The 22,551-nt window shown below is 46.0% G+C and overlaps 1 protein-coding gene across 1 annotated transcript in view; it reads left to right on the top strand.

Annotated features, from left to right (window-relative positions):
* The first annotated feature begins 5,932 nt into the window (after positions 1-5,932).
* Positions 5,933-22,551, top strand: part of LOC114873288 (transcription factor SOX-5-like) — a 142,894-nt gene continuing 126,275 nt past the window's right edge. Inside the window, exon 1 of the mRNA XM_029181469.2 lies at positions 5,933-7,471. The gene's annotated coding sequence lies outside the window, so the exon portion shown is untranslated. The remainder of the gene's footprint in view (positions 7,472-22,551) is intronic.

Below are 22,551 nucleotides of genomic sequence, written 5' to 3'. Positions count from 1 at the left end.
AAAAGGGATGAAGCAACTCGTTAGTTATACTTCATCTTAAACGTACTTGAATAATTTCCTCATTTGGTACAGGTGTTGAACATTTTTATAGAAAAACGATCCTTTCGTTCATGATTATTTAATTAAATTAAATCGAATTCAAGTGATTCGAAGGTGTATGTAAATGCAGCGATAAACAATAATTTATTTCAAGATTTTAAACGCGTAGATTTGTTTAATTCTGGTGGGTAATTATAGAGTGTAATAAGATAGATTCTGTAGATAGTGATACCATCTTTGTGAATATTTAAGATGGTAATCATCGCCATTAATGAGATGGCGGGTAATGGACTTGCACTTTTTATAATGCACCTGGTTCAATTGAGGTTCACATAAAAATAAAATACGATTTCATATTTTCATATCGATAAGCAATTATTGGTCAGAATTTAGCATCTGTATTTATTTCAAATTTTATTACTCGTTTAAATTTATAACAATCAGTAATTTGACCATGTTCAAACCGCCATAATAAATCACTCGCATATCTCCAACTTCAGCGGATATTCATTCCAATATTTCAAGCGTAACAATATCAATTTTCTGAGTAAAATTCCGATTAATAGCTCGGGACGTTGATAAGGATTTAGATCGTCGACTGTCAAAGTGAAAAGTGAAGAGAAAGGTTCTGGAAGAGCGTATCGTTCGAATGGATGTCGACGGAACGAAGAAATCGGGGCTATCCTCGGACGTCGCCAGAGGCGGTGCGCGTTGTGCCACGGCAAGCTATTAAAAACCCAAGTTATGAATGAAAGCCGAGCTGAAATAGAATGGCACGCTGTGCTCCGCCCACAAGAACAGGTACAAACACCACGACGATAAGCTTAGCCTCAAGTCCAATGTCAGAAGATTCTCTAGAAAACTGAAACGAATTCTCTGTCCTCTTTCTGCCATTAACATTTCATGACGAACCAAACAATTGATCAACAATTCAAGCTAAGAAAATCAATTTAAAAATTTGAATCTAGAATATTGACAGAGGGTGGGGGTGAGAAAAAGATCTCTGATACAAAAGTTAACAAAACCAAGGTGCTAACATTCGCTTTAATATTTTTCTCTTAATTATCCAGTTTAATTGAACTCGTGATGCTGGCCACTGATGACTCCCATTAGTAAACCTGTTAATAAAGACAGAGGGAGAAGGCATTCGAACGTTCGAGTGGCAGACCACAGGTCCGATTCGCGCGTAACCGAAGTGTAGGGGTTGGCTCGTCTTAAAGCCGAATCACGGTGGGGCAAATTATGCGTAAACGAGCTGGATGGAAGAAGAGGCAATACGTCCGGATCCGTAAGGCAGGTCGCCGTAGGTTCGACGCGATGGGATCGTGAAAAGGGCACGATGCCTGACTGTCTGTCACATTCTTGATGTCAGCAGGCCAGAGGAGGGCCGGTAGTCGAGCATCCTGACGATTCAATTAGGATTCAGGCATGCAGCACAGGTCCGGATCTCTCTGTTCGCCTGGCCTCTCGGCCGCCTTCCTGTGTGTGCCAGCTTTCTTTCCAGACCCTCCTCGGGTATAATCGATCCTCGATTTCACGAGAGATCCTTCCTCCGCTCGTTCCGCCGTTCGCGTGGCCACTGATATACATACTAAGATTAGCCTCCTACCCCATTGGATAGCTTCGAATACTTCACGAATATTTTGTATCGTAAATAAAGTTCTGAATTTTCTTATTATTCTGTAAGGGAAATTTCTAAATATTTGCTATGCTCGCCATTAGGTATAAAAATACTTGAGTCGGGCCTGTGCCATAGGGGGCGATAGGCAGACAGAGCCTGTTAGATAGTCAGTATTGTGAGCGAGGCCTAACGAGAAACGTCACGCGAGTCGATTTTTTACACATTTATTCTCGATTACCCTTGCCCTTCGGGTCTTCCATCTTCCGTCGAATCTTTTTTATATCGTTTTAAAAATTAAACTACAGGTCTTTCATTTCATCGCTAATTTCTTGCAAATCGACCAAGTTTATTTAAAGTTGAGAAGCATGCTTCGAAGTGAAGGGTGTTGCACAGAGATGGAATGGTTTGGAACACGGTTATTGCGACTCGATGAAGCTTCCCGAGAAATTCAATAGGCTCGTCCTTTGTGGCCGGTATGATTAACGAAGCTGCAGCAAGCTCGATCGATATAGAACTATCCCTTTTACGTATGGAAATATCGTTATAATCGTGTACACAAACGAGTCGCCGCGCCGGTGAGACTAAGGAAGAGGAAGCAAAGCGTTGAACCAAGGGTTGAAAGCTTCGGACTGGGGCCATCGGCGAGAAGCGTCGCGGGACAATGGAGCAATCAATAGGGTAATGTGAGGACACTTTATCGAATTATCGATGCGGTCGACACTGGCGTACCTACGGTCAATGGACACGGGTACCCTGCTTTTCGAACGAACCCTTCTTACCCCCCTCAACCGGCTCGTTGTACAGCCTCTTTCTCTCTTCTGCCTTCCTTCTATCTGCGCCTCTGTAACATTCTCTTGGGCCGCTTTCTATCTGCCTATCCCGTCTCTCTTTCTCGCCGTTTCCCGTCAATGTTCCATCGCTGATAAAGTGTACCATCCGTGCCGTAACAAGCTCAGTCGCCCTTGACACTTTGGCCAGTTAATGTCCAGCAGGCACGCGATAAATCCGCCCCCGAATCGAATCGCGAATAATAAACACCGATCTGTGTTAACACGCGAGTGCATTCGCGACGAAATCATTCATTATGTATCCTTCGTGTACGTGGCCTCGATCGTTCGGGACCATCGGTGCTGTGGTCTTGAGACGTCGTCGATCGTTTCGCATCGAAGAAAAGTGTTCAACGTCGGTTCCTCTAGAAATTCAATGCTCTACGCGCTCGTTGTCGTGAATTTTAAAGAATTAAACTTTCCTCGGAGACGAATCGGTAAGAATCGTCTTTTCAACTTTCTTCCTTAACCAGCGACCAGAGGGTAAATCGTTCCTCGAAATTCGATCGCGAGGCCATTAATCACGAGACGCTCGGTTCCCATAGCTTCAGCTTTTGCGACGCAAAAGACATCGCAACTGTGAAACGCTGCTAGGAAAGCCGGTCGCGAGTGGGTTTCGCGAGCGAGTGGCGGACACGTTTAACAGGGACGATGGTGGGCCGATACTTTTACGCGGACGCGATCACATATTTCATGTCAGTTTGACTCGACGTTTCTTTTCCACGTTTTTTTTTTTTTTCTTCTCATTTTTGTTGCTTTTTCTCGCGACGCTTCGGATACGTATGAACATACGTGGCACGCATACAGGCGACAAGGAACGTACGCGCGTGTAATTGCCGCCGTTCGGTCTTCGGTATTCTTATCTGGTCCAGGCAGGGACGACAGGCGAACGGAGCAAGAGCGGAGTCGCGTCTCGTCGCGTCCTGCCACCAGCCACCAGTCCGATTGACCGCGTGTGAGAACACGATATCGCACGAATGAGTTATGATCCTTATTCGAGGATTTGCATACCGATTCATTATGCGCCGGTGGAAGTCAAAATTGGAACGCGACGTGGCGCAACCGATCATGCCGCCGCCACTCCGAGAGGCCAGAACTCGAGGAGACGATAAATCAAACACCCTTCCAGTGGCCCGATTTTTTATTTTTTCCATGGAACGCTATATGTACTCTCTTTCCTTCCAGGCCGTTAGACAAAGCTAACGTTACATAGAAAAGGCGTAGTTTCTCTTTTTCTCTCTTTCTCATTTTCACATTGTCAGTTTACCTTTTTTCGTTCGATTAGACGAAGATGGTAGAAGGTAACGGACTTTTCGAGAAAACGTCCTTCGCGTTCTGCGAGGTTATTATCACGAGCGTGGCTACGAATCAGTCGGTGAAGGCCGCGCGCACAGATGTTCTAAATTGCGCGCAAACAAATCACTTTGGTACCATCGAGGCGCGCAAATACAGTTGTGCAATGACTCGAGCTGTTAGGCAATTCGATTTATGTAACGGTGCCGTTGCTATTGTTGACGTACGCGTGTCGTTGATTCGTTGAAACTGTTGCAGCAGCCTACACGAAATCTCGGCCGTACTATCTCGCGCGGCGTAACTAAGGACCTACGGTTTATTTTGATACGCGTCTCACAGGGTATCGATTCAATTAATTTCGCGATCGTGGCGCGCCATCGAAACGAGCAAAAGGAGAAACAGCGGCGAAGAATGAAACGAGAGCATCACAGCCCCGGTGAGAGAGGATACCGGTACGCGAGAGACCGTGGCCCGAGAAACGGATGAACGGATTGTCCGAGATAAGAAGAGATGACAGGTAATTCGGCCGATGGAAACGAGACAGCCGACTGCAGTGCTCCAAATGCACCGATCCTTCGTCTCGCGTCTTAATCCTTCTTACACTCGGTTTGCCCGCTTTTGTCGATCCCTCGTCGCGATAAGAGCTCGGCTTGACGGAATCGAAGGCTTTTCGGTCGGGACTAATTGCCCGATGCTGACGCCGACGCGTCTTCGTGAAATCCGTCTTCTCGAAATCGCGCCGCTGCTATACCTAAATCAGAAAATTACGTCGGAATAATAAGTTTGTCGGGTGGTGAAACAAGCTGCGGCACTCGTAACCCAACGAATCGGTCCGATCAATGAACGCAGTGACGCCGATACGTCCGTTCGCCAGTTTAGCCCACTTTCATCCCCAGAACAGAAGTTCTAGAAGGTTGGTAAGCGGTTGGGCGGATGAAGAGAAGAAGGGAGGAGGGAGATAATACTCGCGCGGCTGCCTTAAAGCGTGCGTACTCGCGGCTTAAACAGCAACAGCAACATCGGCACGATGCTGCGGCGGTGGCGGTGGCGGCGGCAGCAGCAGCAGCCGCAACCACAGCAGCAGCAGCAGCCAGGAGCAGCAGCAACGGACACCCCTCCAATGGGCACAAGCAGTTTCTTCTCCTCTCGTCTCTTCTCTCTGGTCACTCTCTTCTCTTACCTCGCTTAGTGGTTAGTCTTGGCTCCCTCTTCTCTCTCTCACACCTGTCGGTGTACGTTGTCTCTAGCAGCGTTCTCTCCTTCTCCCTCTCTCCCTCTGCACAAACCCTGCTGCGTCTGCCTCCTTTCTCTTTTCCACCGTCACCATCTCTCTCACCGGCTTCTCGGAGTCTCTTTAGTTTTGTGCGCTACCTGCCTGCCTTGTGGCTCGCTCGTATCGTATCGTATGTAAGTGCGGCGAGGTGCCATGGCGGGACGAGGTGAGGTTGGCCCGATGCTGGTGCTTGTGTGTGTGTATGTGTGTGCCATGGTATGGCGTTGTCTCCTCGCCTGTAACCACCGCACACACGCACGTGGCTCTCTCTCGCACGTGTTCGGTTAGGCAGTCAGGCACTCGCGCACTCGCGCGCTCACGCATCGAGTGGTGTACGCAGCGAGTCGCGGGATAGAAGGAGAGGAGGGAAAAAGGAGAACGCACGAAGGAGACGGTTCGTCCGCGGCGCGTACGTACGAGATCGGAGCAGAACCAGCACACAGGCTTCCCTATGGAGCTCTGTCCGCGTATAGAGGAACGTTACCTGTGGGCCGCGCGCGAGAGAGAGTACGGCCGGGTTTGTATGAGTCGCAGCCAGGCGATTGTGTGTGGCCGGTGCACAAGAGCGTGGCTCCCCTCCCTCCGGAGCCACACTCCACCTCCTCCTACCTCTCAGCCTCTACCTCCTTCTTCTACCTGCCGGCCCAGCCGACACACATGTGTATGTGTACCTTGGTCTTCAGTGTAAGATCTGAACCAGCGGAGAACGCACGCTATTGTTATATCATTATCATTATCATCGTCCGTGGCCAATCGCGCCCTTCCCCGCCGCGCCGCGCCCTGTGTCGCGTACATTTCACCCTGTGCCGCGGAAGCGGGCTTTGGTCCCGCCGAAATCCACCGACCGATCAGGAAAAATCCTGCGCCCTCACGCTGTCTGACAATCGTGCGCGCGAGAAACGATCGCGCTAGGACGCGCGTGCACGCGCCAACGACAGCCGGTGCATCGTCCTTCTGCACGCTTCTCTTCGCGATCTGTGCAGGGTCAAAGGATGACGGGATATATGGCATCACCGGTGCGCCCTCTGACAGCAAGCTGCGCACGGGGCGGCCCGCCCGTGTGAACACGTGGGAAATCGCTACCGCCATACCACCCGTCGCACCGAGCATCCTTCTTTTCGCCGCCCTTCTTCGCTACCGCCCGAACAACAACCACGATCCACCTGTTCGCCAGCTTCCATCATCCGCAGTGTCTCCGTTTGCGTCCGCGCGTCGCGCGCTCCCATTCGAACGATCCTCGATCGAAAGAGAAACGTTTGAATCCGAGGCAACGTTCTAACTCGTAATCGATTTCTCTTAACTGGACACCGAACGAAGACGTCGGCTGGGTCGATTAGAATCGAGGGGACCCGATGACGGGGAAGAAGAGAAGGAAATCTCGGAACTCGACGGACGGGATGGGCAGGATCGATCGGAAAGAGGCCGAGCTTGACGCCTAATTAAATCGATTAGACTTTGGGGTTAATTGTTCTGGAACGTGAGCTCCGTTGGTACGCGTCTGTCGTCGGTAATCGTCATCGTTATCCTCGTAACCAGCCTGGTCGCGATCGGTCAGTCCGATCGAACGATCGAAACGTGACGTTTCGTTGATCGCAGCATCAACGTCAGTGAGTTCAACGAGAAAATTTCGGTGATAAGTGACGTCTCGTGTCCGGCAACCTTTGCCACGACCAGGGTATTCCCTATCTCCGTCCTCTCTTCTTCACCTTCGCTCACCCCTGCTCTCGTACTTTCTTCTTTCTCTTCTTTTTCTACTCTGTCTCTTTCCACGCTGTTCCCCTCGTCAACCCCTTTGCTCTTGTTTCCCTAGCCCGCCTTTTCTAATCGTTCCTTTTCTGCCAGCCCGACCGATCGGATTGAACCGTCCCCACGAGCACGGTTGTCATCGGCATCCTCCAGGCTGTGAATAAAAGTGAACGGTGCACGGCGTGAAAACTGGTGTCCATTGTTACGTTCCGTGGCCAGTGCTGTGTTGTTACTATCGCCGTTTATTTCGTCAACAAATCTCTCCTTTCTCCTCGTTCATTCTTCGTACTCGATATTGTTCGTGATGATAGGACACGAGGTCCTACGTTGCTTACGTCTTTAAAACGCAACAACGATCCGAATGATTGCTCAATTAGTTGTAAACGTGTCGTCCTAGTGTTGGTCGCGATACGAACCGACTGGTTCCAGAGGTGAGCGTACTTGCGCGTTTCTGTGACGGTGGGTGATCAGTGCGAAGGTATTCCGAAGAAATCTCGTGTCGATCGTGGACCAGTAACCGCGTTGTGCGCGGAAATATCCACCGGCATCCGGCATCTCGGGCCTCCACGAGTTTCCAGGGTGACACCGATTATGCGGACGAATAATCGTGGTGATCGATGATCCGCTGGATCGACGATCCTCTCTCGTGGAAGCTACCAGTTGGGATCGACGGTGAGTCGTTTTGACATTGTATTCGCGACGGTAAAAGTCATTAAAAGAGGTATAGGTGCGTGAGCGTGTCTAAAACAGCAGGGACAACGGAGCAGATGCGATCCGTTGTTAGGCAAGAAACTTTCCAGTTTCCGATCGAAGCTGCAACTCCTGTTCGGGGTCTGGTTTAGAGTGGCGGAAAAAACGTGGCCTCTACGGGAGTATCTGTCGAAAGGTATCTCCTAATAAAGCAAACGCGATAAGTGAAGAGGAATTGGCTGACGTTCGCGGAACACTGGCGGGACGTGTAAGGAGTTCCCGGTTCGTTTCGCGGCAGGCTGGCGCGCGAGAGTCGGCGAGCGGGTCGTGCGCTTCAGGCCAGGATCGCGAATTCGTGGCAAGCACGGCGCAGCCGAATCGAACGATAAATCCTTCGATTGTCGAGCCTCGATAATCGTTCGCGGCGCGGCGGCGCTCCGTTGTAGACAAGCCAGAACAAACATCGTCGAAGCCGACCTGTTATCGAGTGCACGTGATCGCCGCGCGCCGCCGCGACCGACCGATTTCTGCTTCGCTCTCGCGCCAGAAGCGAAAAATATTGCTCGCTCGTTCGGTCACGTTTATAATGTTAGCGCGTCGATCTAGGACCCGCGACACCGCTTACGGAACGAAACTCTCGACGGAGGATCTCGACGCGGTTACCCAGGATAACCGAGAAGCACGAAATTCGTCGTCGTCGTCGCCGCCGCCGCCGCCGCGCCGTCGCGTTCACGAGCTTGCCACCGAGATGAATCTGAAACGTGTTGCTCGTTCCCCCGATTTGGTAACTTGTCCGCGCACTGGATAGCCGGTATAATTTTCGATTATTTTAATTAAGCTGGCAAAAAGGTCTGGTTCGCCGCGCCGGAACAATCGTTCAATGAAATTGCTGTTACGACGAGAACGACCACGATGGCGGCGGCATGCTTTGCGGCCGAAGCGTTGTCTCGCCTCTCGACACGCTTGACTTTCTCGGCCAGCTCGCTTTTTACGTATACGGTAGCTGCGGTTAAATCAGCCGCGTCATCGCGCTACACGACCGACAGGAAATTACTCTGAAATCTTCCTACGAGGGGATTCACAAATATGCAAACGCGCCGGCGCCTGCATCGATTTTACTACTTCGTTGATTCATCATTTCTTTGAACCTTATCTATCGTTTCCTCTAACGATTCCTTTCTAACGAATTCTTACCTGCGAATGACGAAGCGACAAAATATACGCTCGGAAAGCACCAATTCGTTCCTTAGACGATCGTGTTCCTCGACGAGATGCTTGTAAATTATGAAGCAGAAACTTGCTAATTATACGTTTCTATCGAGGTGTAGGAATTCTTTAGTACACGGTGCGCTGCTCGTTATTAATCCACGGGATGCAGGCTTTTTCTAATGCGTTTAATTAAACCGGTTGCGTAAATCGTGTCCGGATCGATGCGTTTTGAAACAGAAGTCAGTTAATCGCCGCTGTGAAACGCAGCAAATTCGATCCTCCTGCAGTATAAATTCACGCACCTGTTCCGCGTGCGATCCAAACACGCCAGTTAACGAGCCACATGTATCGTGATTTTTACACCGATGCTCGAACGCATTTTTCCCTTTCGTCATTTCGTTGCGGATAGTTATATCGAGACTCGATCGCTATCACGTTTGACACCTGTCGAAACGATCCGACACGACGTTTCTACGATATCAGTGGTAGTGGTGCGAAATAATTTTTCCTTCGAGGCGGGGAAGAACGTTCGCCCGAACGTTTTACCGGCCATATTTTCAACTTAAAAGGAGCTGCTGTCAGCAGTGATTTGGGTGGCGAGTGAAGTGCCGCTTTTATAGTACGCACGGGAGGAGACAGTCCAATTAAGGGCACATTTGTATACTTAAGTGCACCGATATCGATGTATAAATCGGTCCGCAGTTGCACGATTTATAGCCGCGGCGAGACTCGTAAAACGTCCGGCAGCCAGATACAGCCAAGAAAGTCCGGGGCCTCCGCGTTCCTGGAAGCTGAACCCACGTCTCGAATGTTTGAACGAACGCCACCGGGTTGCCTCTTCTTTTTCCTCCTTTTAATTGCTGAAAAAGTCCATTCTCGAACAGAGCCAGCCGGCGCTCGTCACGCTCCAACGTCGTTCCTCGTTCTCTTCCAGTTCATGAATGAAATATCGAAACGAATCGAAAACATCGGGAACCACGTGACGATTCGACATGGTTCATCGATCGTATCGAGCGTCCCGATCGCGTCGAATTCTTTGCTTTCCTCTCTGTTATTTCTCCCCCTCTTTTGCTAGTTATTATTTTAATTACGAACCTAATGATATATACGAGCGAATAACGTAATATTATTTCGTCATTTTTTCTTCAACGCGTTCGTGTTTCATGCACCTGCGAGCGTTCTAGAGCAGCCGGTCTCGGGGTTACACTAAAGCGTAACACGCACGATGCTTAATGAGTTTCAAGTCATTCCAACCTCGAAAGAGGCTCGAATGCTTCGATGTTAGAAACTTGCTGGCAATTTGTCGCTTTTCAGCAACGCGAAATCCACGGCTCGTACCGATTTTCTCGAATCCGTTCGACATAATTCTCTCGGTTATATAGAATTATACGATCCAGCGATTTCATAAAATACGTCAAAGTATTTCGAAAATCCCGATGTATCTGTTCAATTAAAATTCCGCGCTGGTCAAAATTGTGAAGAACGTGTTTCCACGAATCCCGCGAGTCGTCTGCGTTGATGCATTGAAAAAAAGGAAAGGGAGAAGAAAAGAGAATGAAAAGCTCGTATTCGTGGGTTGTTTCGTCCGTGGAATTTCAATCGCGAACGCATAATGATGCAACGTTTCCGGAAACGATGACTGAACGCGTCATCGTAGCTCGCGACGAAAATCACGTTCGTGGAAGAAAGTCTGCGAATGAAAAAGAAAAAAAGGAAAAAGAGGAAAAGGAAGAAAAATGAGAGAGTCTGTCTCGCGTATCTACAACCGGTGGCCATTACCAGCTAAAAGTTGGCAAGCAAGGAAGCGTCTCCGCTTGGATTTCGCTGGCAAGCCCCGAAGGGTTAAACCCTTTACGCGCTGCGTCACAAAGGAGAGCGAGTTTACAGCCCTTATAACGCAAGTTGCTCCATCCCCCTCCTCATTCTTCTGCGAACGGAATGTGTACGTAGACAGAACGGAAGGTATATTTCCCTTGTCGTAAATCTTCTTCGCTTGTTTCTCGCGTGCTCTTCAACGATCGCCGTTGAGTTGCGCTCGTCGGCGTGCACCACGTTCCGCCTCGTGCCACGCCGCGCTTCTGTTGTCTCTTAGCGACTCGTAAATGCTCGAAATGAAATCCTTTAAAGCGCGGTATATTCATTTTACCTCTAGTAATTTCCATACAAATCTGACACGTTTCTGCGCGAGACATCAAGAACATTGACGTTTCTTCACAGTCAAGGTATACGCTAATTGATTTCTTCTCCTCTTTGCTTTGCATAGGGTGTTTGAGGCGATTAGACGCTTACAATTTTACATAAATATTGTAGAGCCATGCAGTGATGCTCGGAGAACTCGTAATAAATTAACACAAAACCAAACGAACTAAACGGTATATTTCAAGCTATAACAAATATAGTTTGAAGAATTCCGATAAGACAATTCTTTATTCAAACATCGCGCGGTTGTGAAAGGAGCAGTTCCGGGTGATTGAAAAACGACAGCTTCTCGCCGTCGCAACAATATATAAAGAAACATATCCAATGAGAACGGATAGAAAAATCGCAAGAAACACAGCCGTCGTTCTTTTCAAACAAGATCAAACCTCGATCAACCGGGTTGTATCACTTGATCGACTGAAATCGGATAAATTGCAATCGATCTCGAATCGACTGATCGATCGATCGATTCGAAACCCGTCTGAATGGCGGAGCTTCGTACGTTTGTAGTAGAAGGTTGTTCTACGTCGTCCAGCCGCCAACAACAATAGAGAGTTTCGTCGAAGAGGAGGCATTTTCCATGCCAAGGCGAACTGGATTGACTTCCAAGATGGATTATGGTCCACGGTGTGGACACGTCTCATTGTGTTCGATCGGCCTGTATGGTTAAAACCACCTGTTTCGCAAAAGTCAGATGGCATCGTCCGAACGGTTATCCTCGATGCAGTTTCGCGTCGTTCACCGGCGATCGCGGCTCGATAAACAAAACAAGAATGTAAACATATTCAAATCCAGGCGGTCTCGCGCGCACAACCGACCCGACCGATAGATAGAACGCGTACACGCCGTGTATGTACACACGCGTTTGTTTTATTGAGAAACCTATCTTAGAGCACGGATCTGATTATCGCGTCGAGTTATGCGATCGCGACGCAACGAACGAACGTTACACGGCCGTTTTTCAAGATCGCGCCCGACCCTTCCCGGATAATTAATATCAACGTTTTCCTCGGGAAAAATTACGAGCTCGTTCTGCTCCTACCTTCTCTAACACGTCGGACCATCGCGTGTTTTGACGATGTTCCGTGCAAATTGAGATATCTATTGTAACGCGAATTAAAGAGAAACACAGGATTTATCAACGCGATTCCTTAATAACTCTCAGAAACAGTAGTCGTGTTTTAATATTTTTATTAAAACGAAATTGTTCCAGTATTCGCGGTGGTCTTCGCTAGAACTGACCTCCCTTTTACCCGGGGTGGGAACATTAAAGAAATCCCGGCCACGGGGTGGCGTGCACGTTTATCATTTCACGGCGTATGAAACAACACGCTTTCGGAGTCTGATCTTGACCCGTTCGCCCACTTAAGCTCATCGAATCACGGTTCTACGAAACAAGTATAAAAGATCAAAGCGTTTCGGGTTTAATGCTCGACGGAATCGAGCCCCGTAAAACGGTCAACAACTGAGAAATAAAGTAAGACAGACGGTTCGCCGAGTCTTTGAAACGATTCTCAATTCTTTCTCGTTTCAAACAAAACACGCCCACTAAACTATTTACGAGTAGAAGGTGGATAGGATAGGATAGGATAGGAAGTTGCGAGTTGCTCTTCGTTCGGATTAAATTAAGCCCCCGGAATAAATTGTTGTTAGAGCTTGCTTGATTTTCATTCTCTCCTTTTCTTTTTGCTCATTCAGAATTCATTCTTCCGTCGTACCCTCTCTATCCAAACTATTTTCGGACGATGTTTCGTTAAAAGGAGGATCGTTAATTCGATCGAGTCGCAGGTATATAAAAAGCGTGCAGAAAAACGCGCCGCGCGGCTTTGCTGTAGCAGAAACGAAGCGGAAAGCACGGCGACGATAATATCCTCGAGTTATGCGTTCGTGCCACGTTCGTTTCAAAACGATAGAGTGCATTGGCTCGTACGGAATTCTTCCCGAATTTCCATCTAAAAAAGCGGATCATCTACCTGTGAACCCGATTCGTTTACCTGCAGCTGCTTACGCCGCCGATGAATCGGTCATCGACCCGGTTCCAGAACACTTTCGGCCTAACAAGTTTACCTTTTAAGGTCTACGGAACGTCTACGAAGCTGTCCGTTCGTCGATCAGATAGAAATACGATTAGAGATGGGATTCGATGGTACATACCTTGCAAGAAGGTTCAGATCTAATTGAATAGTTTGTAATAGTTCATACGTAAAAAAAGAAAAACAATAGCCCGCCTAGAGTTGATTTGGATTCATTAGTATACATATCGGACTGGATTCTCTGCAAAACGATTGCCTCGAAATTGTTCTTCTCTTATTCTACCTAATTTCACAAACGTCGTGGTAATTCGAAAACCGCCGCTCATTTTTTCAACGGGACGAAGCGTGCTGTGGGATCGTAAAGAAGGGTGTGAGAGACCGAAAACGAAGGACGAAAGTACGGTTGGATCGTTTTCGTAAAAGAAGTAGGCTGTTGAATCGATTTCTTTCTCGTTGTCTCTCGGTCCCTCGAAGCTCGAAACGATCGCCGTTCCTCCCGGTTGCACGGCCGAACACACGACGATTTCTTCAGGAAGAGACGGCGAATTCCGTCGGGTGGGAGGTCGATATCATTGAAAAAAAAAAAAAAAAAAAAGGAAAGAAAAAGAAGAAAAGAAGGAAAGGGCGACAGAGGGACGACAGAGCGCAGCGGCGGGGCAGCGAACGGACCTAAGGGGAATAAAGAGGCAGGGCGACGGTGGGCCTAATTAGTCAGGGATATATCTGGAATCTCATGGAGGCTGAGTTTTGTAGGCCTCCTTCAGTTTTATGTACGCAGGCGGATTTCTCAGCTGGATTAGCATACAAATCGATTTAAACTCGAGATAAATAGCCACTCAAAGGCTCCTCACACGGAGCCGACTCGGAGCATTATCTTGTCCACCGGTGAGATTAACGCTTAATGCTTTATACTTTACAGCCACGATACTTCCCCTCGCAACCTCCCGCAGTTACAACTATACAGGGTGTCCACTCGAGAGTTCAATAAACTTCAATCATATACACTACCCTCCACCATTCTCAAAGAATCTAATTTTCAATTTAATTTTTCTATCTAATTTATCAATAATCTTGATATCAGAATGAAATAGACACAATTTTTGTTTGGGAAGACCTATGGAACTTATGGCTCACGTCCCAGACACCCTGTATACGCCTTAAATACGTAGCTGCATTTTGTCGTTGTCACTGTCGCTGCGGTTGCATCGGAGAACCTTTTACCCTTCCTCTTCCTCTTGCCACCGCTTCGTAGAGATCTTCTCACGATCGAACGAACGTCCTCTTTTCGATTAATCGAAACGGCAGGTTCGCACAATATCGAGCCGTCGATGGCCGGATCGTTTACACTTTACACCCCCGATGGATTTCACGGGAGTACCGGTGAACGTCGTCGGTCGGTAAAACCGAAGACGATAAAATCGCCACTTCCCTCGAGGCTTCCTCTTTCTTACCTAAAAGCGGCGCGGTGCTCCATCGAAATGTATCTCTTTTGACCCCTCGCGATACGTACGCACGACAATTAACCGGGGAATCGTTTCCCCACCGCGTCACCCTGTCGCTTATTAAAGGGTGTCACCCGAAACCAGTTCCGAGGAGTTTCTTTAAACGCGTTCATTAGGATTTATGCAGGTATTTGTTGTTGTCTTTTTTCTCTCTCTTTTTATTCAACTCGTCCGGGTCTTTTACGATCGCATACCGCGCCTCGCGTTTCAACGAATTATTACGGGAGATTTATGCGGACGTTGATGCTCGTGAAAAATGATTCACTCGGTGAAACGAGGCGTGCAGTTGCAGGTTGTTTAACATTCTTGAGAAAGTACCGACACTTGTGATTCGACAAGAGCGATCGTTTCATTCCGCTCGATCGCAAGAACGAAATTTATTTTTACCGGTTTTGAATTTTCGTGATTTTCGTGGAATATCGAAATCACGCAAACTTCGAATACAACGTCAACAATGACGGTTGACTATAAAGAGAAATTTATAGCTAGTCTATTGTGTCCGCTATCGACGAAATCCTCGAGTTCCCGAATTCTTCGAGGTTTACGATTCGTTCAGCTTCTCTAATTTATTCTTTCCCGTTGAAACGATGTCGCCTAGAGAAACAAGTTTCGGGCAAGCCCGGGTAAATGCACGATACTCATCGTTCCTTTATCTAGATATATTCGATTATTCATGGTTGCTCAAGGTCTCGAGCAGCAGTCATTAACCAACAACGTGAAACACGTGGATGTTGGGCCGGTAAAAATCGTATTTGTTGTACCGTCTACTGGCGCTCGTTAATCCTCACCGCGTTATCCTAATTTATCCCGTTACATGGTGCTCGTCGCGTTTAATTGGCTCTTACGCAAACATATAAATTGACCAGATTGAGCAATCGTGGGATTTTTTTTTTTTCGTTCGGCTTTGTTCGTCTATGAAGAGAATTCTCGAGTTTGCTATTCAACTCGACCCACAGAGATCCCCTAACACGACGAGGAGGTCCATCTCCCTTTGATTAGATCGTGCAAAAAAATTCATATTTATCTACCTAATCATTCTAATCCTACGAATAAACACCTTCGTTACCAGCTCGATGGAAACTATTATACTCTCGTGCAAATTGAATGAATCAAACGTTTAACACGGCGATTTATAAAATTGTGAATGAAATATTCTATTATGGGATAAGGATTAACGAAGAGGGAAAGAACGGAGTAACGTTCACGAACGAGACTGTGAATAATTGTTGTTAGACTCGTTACCTTGATCGTTCCATTAACTCATGGATCACGCGCGTACATGATAAATTGATAGAAGTCAGGCGATTCGAAGGAAAGGTTACACGGGGTCTGTTCGATCGAAAACGAACGAGAGAGGCGAAACTGTTCCGATATTTAAGCATCGAAAGGCGACAACGAGAGTATAACAAGACAATCCGAACGAGCTAGTTGATTTGATGGTTAACGTTAAAATTGGCGTCTCGGGTAATAGTAGCTTAGCAGGAAAATAAGTGCATAGTATATATACTACGGGCGGTAATAGTCGCGGGTTTGTATAATGCTTCATTTACATTAAGTAAGACATGCAGGCGGGCTAACCCCTCGCTCGTACGTACGCTGTTTTAGCAATTACCATAATTTAGTTAATTAAGAGGCATTATCGGAAACTGAAAGCAGCCTAAAGGGTATCCACGAACGGTGATGCTATCGTATATCGCCATGCTTATCCGCCGTAACGATACCTCTCGTTATTAAGCAGTTATCACTCTAATTACGTATATGTTTAGCAAGAGAGAAAATTTTATTAGGCGCGGTGCACATATACATATAACGAAGCTTTCATTTTTATCAGCTTTAATTACACGACATCGATCGGCACATCAGGGTATAAAAAATAATTGTCCCAATATTCTTGCCGTTAATTTCACGAAGGATGGTCGGTTTTGTTATTTTTTTCAAACAAAACCTGAATGCGAATTTTATCAAACGCGGATGTGGTACATTATTTATTATATGACTTCGACTCTCTCTGTTTATCTTATTACTAATTCATTAATTGATTAGACGTATATTTTATACACACATTTTTAATGAGAATCATTCATACTTCTGCACGTTTCACACCTCTGTACACTTCACTTCGTTATAAAGCAAGTCCAACAGAAATTTGTTCTCAACATTTCGCCAGAGTAGCAATTAGCTTCATCAAGAAGTTATATAAGTGACGCAGTGATATCTGATGTGCATCAAGATATAAACTTTTTATAAAGTACAATTCATCGTTCACCGTTGCTGATCGCATCCCCCTTGTTCCGGTCTCACCTTCCCCTTTTTATCTATCGCGTTACCCGACGTCGAGTGTCACTGGTACTAAGAAATGCGTCCCCGAAGCGCACACCTTGGTCACGATAACAGGCGGGATAACGAAGTAACGTCTTCGTGGTAGGTGAGATCGCGTGTAACTCACACGAATGTAAGCACTTACTGGAAACAGCGATCGTCTGTGCAAGTGGGCCACTCTTGAAATGCACGAACAGGTGAACGAATGTAAATCAGGGTGAGCTTAAGCGGTGAGAAGAAGAAGGAGAAGGAGAGGAAGGGTGAGGACGAAGAACAGGAAAGGGAGAAGGAAAAAGAAATGAAAGAAGAGGATTGACACGTGGAACGCAGGGACGTGGAGAAAAGGGGTCTGATGATGGTACTGCGAGCTGAGCCTTGACATGTACATGGTCCATTATTTTTTATAGCAAGGTTATATTTTTAACTTGTACAAATTTTGGGAATACCATGTATTATGTGAACGCGTCGTAAAGGCAGAAATTTCGAAATGCGAAGGAAGGATTCGATGCTGGATGGGGACCAGCTACTGTCACCAAGCTGGTCGGCAATTTGCCAGATTATCGCATAAAGCTTCCATTGGCCATGGACATGCGTACCGATGAAAACTCGTACGACATCGAGATTTTCCTTTCAATAAACCTGATTTACGGTTGGATTGTTGTTACCCGACGACACGGTGATAGGACGTTGAATAATTGCTGGACCATGGAGAATTATGAGGTCTGAATCTTCTTCGCGTCACCTTCTCTTCGTTATTTTTGTTAAGAATTCTCACGAATGAGGAAAGTAAACGGTGATCCAAAGGGTCATGCAGCCCTTTCATTATAATTTTATTTGGAATATTTGACTCCAGTCATTTTGCATTGACTTCTTTAAGAAAATTCATTCAAAAGGCTAGCTACCTTTTGTGGGAACGACCGATCGTCCAGCTTAACGTTAAATCGGTAGAAACCGTCCTGGCTAATAAATCTCTCTCTGAATACGTTCCCGACTGTAACGTACTCCCGGACAAGAATTATGTGCTATTGATAAGGCATCGTGCAAAACCGAAATTTACGACATCGTTTAGGTGAACCGTAATTGACTAGAAATGGAATTACACCGAGGGAGGGGTCAATGCTATTTCAGCCTCGAAGTCGATTCTAAGGAACAGAATTTTAGCGATTGTTTATAACGGGATAATATTGTCGCATAACAACAGCAAAGTAGTTCAAACTGGAATTGAACTATTCGAACCAAATAAAGATGGTACACGGATGCGTACACACCGTCTAGACTCGAGAAAGTGACGCTTGACTCGCGTAACGTAACACCTGAACCAAGTCCCAACACAGTTGCAAGTACCTACCTCAGTCTTACTTGAAATTAAGTAATTGATAGCGCACACGCGAGCATCGTATCGTATAAGAAAATTCAATCCGCTCCCGTCTGGATCTCAAATCCGATTCGATATTGTCCCAATCCGATTCTATTATACGCAAACATCAATCGGTCGCGTTACAAGTATATCCACCTAATCACAAATTCATTTTTGTACAATAAATTAAAAAAAAAAAAAAATAAGAAATAATCTGAACGTTAAGAGGAATGGGCAAGGATTTTCTATGGGATGCTGGGTGCTCTGGACGTTTCATTCGCATGATGGAACTTAATTTTAGAATGGCCGTGTCCGGTCTGCTCTCGCTCGTATGGGTAATACGTGACACCGTTGAATCGCAGCTACGCGGCAAGGTGTTGAAGCTAAAGGCTCGTATTTTTGTCGCGGCCAGCTCGTCGACACGGCGAAACCCCTTTCGGCCAGTCCGCCGATAAATCCGTATCTTTATGAAACGACGTCCAGCTTTCCTGCCTATAGGGTCTCCTTTTGTTCGGTTAAAACGTTCCATAGCACCGTACCGACCGCCCCCTTTCTCTTTCCTCTTTCACATTGTACTGTCAATGGGATCACCGATACCGAATTCGATTTGCCTGCGCGGTGTGGCCGGTTAAATCGAATTACCTGGTTACGGGCCGATTTTATATCGAATTTTCTTGCACACAGTCACCGGTGACGTGGAATCAAGAGTTATCGTTTCCACGTTTTTAATTCTGCTACCATAAACGGTTACCACATATGACACGGTTTCGTCAGAGAAAAGCACCCTAAAGTAACGCTTACGCTATCTTAATTTGAATTCGTTAATATTCTTAGCAATTTCTTTTCAAATAATTTAATTAAAATAACGCGATAGAGATTAGTGCGTTCACAACCCTTTCGTGAATAATTACAGCAAGAGGAATTCTGTTATCGTTGAACGGTTACTTTTAGTGTCGCTGAGGTAAACCGGTTGATCTTCCAAGAAGGAGAAAGAATAGCGAAGCATCAGGGTGACAACATCAAGGGGAAATTAGAACGGGCTCCCCCCTACTATTAACTTTGAGAAGCACCTATATCCAGCAGGGCGATCAACACTTTCGGATATATACATCGCTCGGTATTATCGGTGGATCACTTTTGCTTAATAGATTGGGACCCCAATCGTAAATCGAATTTTGGGATACAAGGAAACGTCGATCCCGTCCGGCAAATAAGTACCTCTATTCCTTTGTGAGTCGCCTGTTATCCGGTACTTAGGTATCTGGTGTATCCGTGTAAAGGCCCCTGACGATCCAATCTTATCGTGGACGAAAGGGCCCAAGGAGTTTGGGCCTGGCCCCGTATAAATTATCGCCACGAATTTCGAAATGCTCCTCCTTCCTCCAACCTTTTCTCTTTATTTCTTTCTTCTTCTCGTTCCGCGGCTCGTATCCCCTTAAAAGTGGTGAGGAATTCGACGACGCATTGTGACCGCCATGTGCCGCGTGCATAGCCACCTAACAGACTAAGAGTACGTTTTCAAGTGACATTAGAAGCCATCACTTTTGGCCGAGATCCAATGCCACGACACTGAAATCCTTCGTCGTGACATTTCGACTTTCAGTTGTTCGTGACGTCAAAAAAAATGATGGCATTTACCGTCATGTGAAAATGTACTCTAAGGTCAGGATACGAGTGGTAATGAAAAAATGGCGGTAATCACCGAAAGTAATGACCCAGACTTATTGTAGACCTTTAAAGCCTACGTACGCATCGTCTTGGGCAACTACAACAGCAACGAAGGGGCAATAAATTGTTTGGCTCCTACGCGCGAAACCTGGACTCTTTGTCTCTCTTCTCTTCGCTTGTTTCGAAGTGACACGTGTCTTTGTCTGTTTCTGTTCGTTGCTCGTTGTTGGATCGTTCTCTTGTTCGCCCGTTCGATCACGTTTGAGACACCTTAAGACAATAATAAGGGGGATTGCACCGTTGTTAATGCGTTTCCTTTCTGTCCGAGATGTTCTGGACCGTGACCAATGAGAAATAAATTTATGGCGGTTGCTCGGCCAACGTTGTTCGCGCCAACTGATTACGGTAATATTTTGTTTATAAACGGTAGAAAAGCGTTTTGGAACATTGATCACACGGGAACCATTGATCGTTCATTTTCTTTCACTTTTCCTTCGTCCGTGACATTTTTCTAATTTATCGGCTCCGATCGTATGATATATTTACCCTCAGATGGCCTAATCGCTTACATGGTCGAATAACGTTACTCTCGCCCACGATTTTCCTTTTTTTCCATTGAATGTGAACCTTCAGCGAAGTCGTACCCGTGATTGGGTTTCTCTACTTAAAGAGAGTGGGTATTTTTTGAGGGTCAAGAAAGAAATCGTGTTTCTTTTTCTTTTTTTTTTTTTATTTGATAATAAACAATATTTGGAGTCGGAATTTATAATTAAAACAATTTTTCAATGTTATATTTTTGAACATGCGAATTGATAGAGAGAAGATTTAAAATAAATGTTTCCCCTGCAAAATCACGTTCTTCGGCACTCGTGTTCCTTTTTCTCACTAACCATTCGACTGATCGAGTTTAAATTTTCTATGCTATTTAACAAACCTTTTCTAAATTCGGCCTGCAACCCTATAATTTTCTCTATTCGATATTTCAATGTTCTACAAATTTGAAGACTATAGCTGCATTAAATTCTGGGAAAAAGGAACATGAAGTTTTCTTATTTTCTATGCACCGCAAATAATGCCTACTCCTTTAAACACATTCATGCGATTGTCGACTATGATTTTGAACAAACTCACTTGGATAAAAGATTTATTTTTACGTCGATTAGTAAAAAATACAGACAATTGTCAATGATTGTATTTGCAACGACTCGTTTCTTTGTGTCTTTGCATAATTATTGTTCAGCTTACAATAGTCTTAAAAAAAAAAATGTTTCCTCGAGGACGTCTCTAGGGTAGAGGTAAATTCGAATAGACGTCACCTGAAACCGTTGAGTTATTGTCCTTGTGTTCGTTGAAATCGCTTAGACAATGCGGATAAAACGGACGTTAGGTTGGAATTTGAATTTCAATCGAACGTCCGTGTAAAAGTTATTTGTAACTGTCACAGTGTTCGCTCTCGATGGAATATTGAGAGCTTCAGCAAATGTCAGCGATTATTCTCGCCTGTGTTTCCGTATTTTCTAGCCGCCGAGTATTGCTCAATCGGTACGGGGGGAACAAAAGGATCAAAGAGCAAAGATATCCTCGCTGGAACATAGCCGCGTCTCGATCCGTTCGCACAAACGAGACCGAGTATGTATTCCCTTTTTCTTTAACAACGATGACGTTCGAGCAGCCTGGATTACCGTGAAAAGGAATTACACGGATGAAAAGAAATTGGCTTAGAGCGTTCACTCTTTATCTCGAGTTTTGCTTAGTTCCTCGTTGAGTTTGAATGATTGTTCGAATTGTAAAGTCGAGATTACCAGGCAAAGTCGAACGGCAAAAGAACTCTTCTTATTTTTCACCGTTCCTTTTGATTTATGTCACCTCTTTGTTTAAATATCTCGTGTCACCTAAAATTGAAAATTTCTAGTAAACGTTTAACGGGAGATTTAAACGTTTTATCGCGATAGAAATTGATCATAGCTACTTGATTATATTGAAAATTTACATAGGATGCGTAGCAATTAACCGTCTCTATTGAAAATGGAAAAATCGCTTGCTTTTAACCTCATCAATTGCAATTCGTCGGTAAACAGTCGGTATCACCCAAAAAGTCTTTGCTTCGACACGAATTCAACTTCCTCGCCCACTGCATCGAAACGTTAGCTCGCAATCGCGGCTGCATTCTCACCGGAGCGGATTCTTTTCCGCGGGAATTTCGTGGCAATTAGATACAATTTACATCGTCCGGTAACAAGAGCCGCTCGTTACCGTTCCGTGTATTAATATTTATCTAATATGCATCGAGAGAAGCCGCGGTATGGAAAACGAGGGTCCGCGAAGTGGTTGCCGTTCTCGTCCTCGTTGCATCGTCGACCACTTAAGACACGCAATTATCGGACTCGTTCCCAGCCGCTCTCGACGCCGGAATCGATAGAAGAATTCGCTAAAAGGAATACGAAGAACGGAGAAAAGGGACGACTCAGATGCGCGACCGATACCGTTACCAGGGCCTATAATAAACTAAATAAACAGCCCGTTCGACAACTTGACTCTCGCCGTTGACTCGGGGTGCACTTTTATTTCCTTCCGTTCGAACGAGCCGAGAATAAGAAAGAAAGAAAGGGACGAGAGCTCATTCTGGGACCAGTTTGGAGGCCAGTTGAAAAGAGCGGTTTGGCCCAAGCCGCGTCGCGTCGATGCTCTCCACTCGTTATGCACTATCATCCTCGATATCGTTCGTTGATTATGTAATTGACGTGCGCCAAGAAGCCTGATCTATACTAATTCAAC

Source organism: Osmia bicornis, chromosome 4 (genome assembly GCF_907164935.1).
Source record: "Osmia bicornis bicornis chromosome 4, iOsmBic2.1, whole genome shotgun sequence".
NCBI classification, from domain to species: Eukaryota; Metazoa; Arthropoda; class Insecta; order Hymenoptera; family Megachilidae; genus Osmia; species Osmia bicornis.
The sequence above is the reverse complement of the archived record's forward strand: the minus strand, read 5'-3'. Positions and strand labels throughout refer to the sequence as shown.